The sequence below is a fragment of the Penaeus chinensis genome, chromosome 24, assembly GCF_019202785.1.
Source record: "Penaeus chinensis breed Huanghai No. 1 chromosome 24, ASM1920278v2, whole genome shotgun sequence".
In the NCBI taxonomy this organism is placed as follows: Eukaryota; Metazoa; Arthropoda; class Malacostraca; order Decapoda; family Penaeidae; genus Penaeus; species Penaeus chinensis.
The window spans coordinates 21,023,314-21,028,313 of NC_061842.1; positions in this window are offsets into that span (position 1 = coordinate 21,023,314).

A 5,000-nucleotide genomic window follows, 5' to 3' on the forward strand; every position below is an offset into this window, starting at 1 on the left:
GTTGATTGATTCAATGTGAGAATATTTCCATTTCTCTCTCTCTTTTTCTTTTTTTTTTCCTCTCTCTTGTTTTATTTCTGTTTATTGGGGATATTGCATTCTATTGTGTTTTGTTTTTTATTGTTAATATTCTAACTCTAGGCCGTAATTGTTAATGCGTTTGACAGTAAATTGTTTTAATTATTTATTTTGTTTTGTTTTTCAATCGGGAGATTAAACATTTACATTTTAAAACTGGTTTGGGAACTGCTTTTGATACTGCCGTTTGCTTGCATTTGTACATTTGCATACGCTTCTTTGCGTGTACGTGTGTGTGTGTGTGTGTGTGTGTGTGTGTGTGTATGTGTGTGTGTGTATGTGTGTGTGTGTGTGTGTGTGTGTGTGTGTGTGTGTGTGTGCATGCTTACGTATTTCTCACTCGTTTCTTATCTTTGGCATCACTCTGTATATGTAAGTACGCACATATGACACACATGCGAGACACGTACAGGGAAAACATACACGCTGTATACTCCCGCCTCGTAGCCATATTACTACTAAAAGAATACAGAAAGAGAAAGTAAGGTTTTGCGTACTACAATCAGCTATTGTGCTTTGAAAAAGTTATCACCGCTTAAATGAAATTGAAAGTGTAATAACATGTAGAATGAGATTAAAGTGAGATGGGATTAGATATTTTTCTATTTTTTTTTTTTTCAGGATGAAGGAAGATTTTTTTTTTTCTTAGTTTGCATGACAGAACACAGACTATATTTGCCTTTACGGTTTTTATTCTATCCAGTTACAAAAAGCAACAAGAAATAAAGGGAAAATATGAATGAGAGCTCTGGGTTACAATTATATGAAGAAAGACGGAGGATATTAGTGAATATTACCATCTTCAAGGCGATGATACAATCTTCTCACCTGTAATGGTGGTGATGAAAGTCACGCTCAGAACAAATGGCTGTAGATCTCTTTTTTTAGTCTTATAATTGCAAGTGAGAAGTGAGGGATGGGGAGAGAGGGAGGGAGGGAGGGAGAGTGAGAAAGCGAGAGAGAAAGAGAGAGAGAGAGAGAGAGGAGAGAGAGAGAGATATTTGAATTTTGAAACAAATATTCATGAAGTGGGGAGAGAGAGCCAACAGGCAACCAGAGAGACAGACAGATGGCCGGAGAGAGAGAGAGAGAGAGAGAGTGACAGAGAGAGAGAGAGACAGAGAGAGAGAGAGAGAGAGAGAGAGAGAGAATTTGAATTTTGAAATAAACATTCATTACATGAAGAGAGAAAGAGAGACAGACAGATGGTCGGAGAGAGAGAGAGAGAGAGAGAGAGAGAGAGAGAGAGAGAGAGAGAGAGAGAGAGAGAGAGAGAGAGAGAGAGATAAACATACAGACAGATATAATACAAACCCCTACACACCCTTGTAAAAGCACAACCCACAGCTGGAACATCAAGGAAACAAGTAGGTGGGAGATACAGGCGAGTGATCAGCTGATAATAAGGTCGTTCCCAGTTGGGTTGTTGTGGCTGGTGGGTCGTGAGCGATGAGGATGAGCCCGAGAGCATAAGCAAGGGTGACAAGTGATGCGTGAGGCTGGGGAATAACAGGTGAGTGTGGTGTTTGTGGAGGAAGATTTTGGTGTATAGGCGTGGTTAAAATACAATGAAAGAGTAAAAGAGGGGTTGGGAAGGGGAAGGAAGAGAGGGAAAATAGTAGAGAGAGAGGGGGGGAAGAGGAAGGGAGAGAGGGAAAATGGTAGAGAGAGAGAGGGGGGGGAAGAGGGAGGGAGGGAGGGGATCTTGGAGAGTGATATAGAGACGGTAGAAAGGGGGAAGAAGGAGAGAAAGAGAGAGCGTAGGAAGAAGATATCGATACAGAAGTGTGGGAGAAGGAGCAATAGAAAAAAGAGGGAACGCATCTGTAAAAGAGAGGAATTAGCGAAGAGGAAATGATGGAAGAATAAGGGGAAGGAGAAGGAAAAAGATGTAGGAGAAAAGAATAAGGAACCTGAAAGTGAGGGAAAAAGAGGAAAGAGAAGAGGATATACATAAACGGTGATAAACAGACTAAAAAAAAAAAAAAAAAAAAAAAAAAAACCACTTAGAAGATATCAAACACAGAGACATATAATACCAACAGCTACAGATATCACCAGAAAAAAAACACACACAAACACACACAAAACCAAGAAAGAAATGCTCTAAATCCAGCTCACACAGCCGCCATAACCTAACGAGAAAGGAAAGGTAGTTTCGTTACGGTTCGGCAAAAGCATGACTCGACATTAGCTCAGGGTGACAGGGTTTTCGTTCCCGGTGTAGGCTTGCTCTACGCCGCGGCTGACAGGGGAACAGGCGACCGCGGGGGGCACGGGCGCTGGGTATGTCATATGGGTTGGATTTTCAGGGACGTTTCAGCTGGGAAGAGAGGGAGAGACAGGGAGATTCAAGTACTTAGATGCCTAAACACGCCTACAAAAAGAACATGCCCGCAAACACATACGAGTATACTGTATATGCGATCCATGTGTGTGTGTGTTTGTGTGTGTGTGTGTGTGTGTGTGTGTGTGTGTGTGTGTGTGTGTGTGTGTGTGTGTGTGTGTGTGTGTGTGTGCATTTATATGAATGGATATATATATACCTTTATATATGTACATATCTATGTGTGTATATGTATATATATATACATATATACATATATACATGCATACATACATACATATATATACATGTACATACATATGTATGTATGTATACATGTATATGTATATATATACATATATACATATATACATGCATACATACATACATATATATACATGTACATACATATGTATGTATGTATACATGTATATGTATATACACACCAAGCCAAACACCCTCAAGAAAATCACAGTGAAACGTACTGTAGAAGTCTTCCCAGCAAAAAATATGTAGAAAACAAATAAATGAATGAATAATGATAATGAAAAGCCATTCCGCTCCTCAAGAAGCTCCGTAATGGGGAGGAGAGGGAGGGACGGAGGGGGGAGGGGAGGAGAGGGAGGGACGGAGGGAGGGGGATGAGAGGGAGGGATGGAGGGTGTGGGGAGGGGAGGGGAGGGGAGGGGAAAGGGAAAGGGAAAGGGAAGGGGGCTGTAGGAAGGAAGGTGGGGCATGGGGGGGGGGGGGGTCCTTTCACTCCCCGCGGGTGAAAGGAACAAAGGAAAGAAAGGAAGAGAAGAAGCTGAAGGCATCGGCCACGAGGGAGAAAGCACAATAATCGCCGCTGTAATCCGGCAAACTGGCAACTCAGACCGCCCGCCGAAGATGGTCGTTTGATAGACTTTGGACGATGGCCCATTTTTCTTTTTTTCTTTCATTTTTCTTCCTTTTTTTAGGGGGGGGGGGGGTGGCAGGAAGGTCGTGTCCGCGTTCATGCTTTCTTATTTATATCCCTTTATTTTTTTTCGTATTTTTCCCTGTTATATCCTTGCAGTTTTATATATATATATATATATATATATATATATATATATATATATATTTTCGAAATCGGCGAACCCATAATATAACTAACTGGTCTATGACGGTTGGTAACAATTTTTCGATGACTGGCTGGTTGGAGATACTAATTATTTGATAGACAATGATGACTTCCGGAATTGTTTTATTTAGCCACTTCATCACTAATCACCCAGGATAATCTTCACTTCATACAAAAAAAAAAAAAATAAACACCAAATTAAAATATTATCATAGAATATCCTTTTTGTCAAAAAATTATCTATTTATATTTGTCTTTTTTTCTTCTCTCTTACTTCTTACTCACTTTTTCTTTATTCACACTCTTTCATTCGGCTTTCCTTTGTTTTTTCTACATATTCCACGATTTAAAGACCAATATTCTATTTTTTTTCATTATATTATAGGACCATCTATATATATAAATAAACAGCATTTATTCGTTAATATATGTTACTGAATCTGCATTATATAGCATTATCTAACATCAAACTTATACTGTTAAAAATTACTCAACAAGTAAAAGCAATCTATTACCACACCCTGTTATCCTTGACGTAACGTATAAAAAAGGATTTAATATCACAATGCATGCCTAATCTCAATATTTTTTTTCAAGATTTAGTTATATAGAATAACGATGTTGAGTATAAAATTGCTAGAAAAATTAACCGTATTCATGTTGACAAATGTATAAAAGGTATGAATGAGAATAAATATCTTCACAATACAAGAGATGTATTTGACCGGTTTCGATTATATCTTCATCAGAAATACGTTAATTTCTGACGTAGATATAAGTTTTTATTGTGAAGATATCCATACTCATTAATACTTTTCATAATGGAAAAAAAATTAAGTATAGTGAGTACTTTTCCAGAATACATTTTCAGAATACATCATCACCATGCAGTACCAACTCTCTCTCGTCTTTCCCTCTCTCGTCAACGCCTTAGAATGAATATTCAAGGACGGTGACCTTTAACCTCCTTCGCTGTTTTTCTATGATAATCTACAGGGAGTTAATTAGCTGTTTTCGTGTCGTTGTGCCCTCGCCATCTTCACTTTATTAACCCAGGCTGAGTATTGTTCATGTTGAAATTCGCTGTTGTGTGAAATCCCTGTTAAATTTTTGTTCTCGTTGATGTTATGAATATTTGAGCAAGATCTATGTTAGTACGTAGATAGAGAGATAGACATTTTTTTTTTCTTACTTTTTATATATCTTTCTTATTATAGTTTCATATTTGAAATTACACTAATTTTATAAGAAAAACAACAACATCGAGAGGCATTGCTGAAGTTAAGTATACATCAAAATACTGGATAAATACATCATGCTATGCGGTAATGAGTCGTTTTCATTGATGCCTTACACACCGCATATGACGATATCAATTCTGAACTTAACTCCTACTTGTGTCCCACAAAAACCACATAAACTAACACACACATCAAAAGTAAGTCTGAGTCATCATCTTGAACAATTAGAAGTTTCAAAACCCCTCCTATT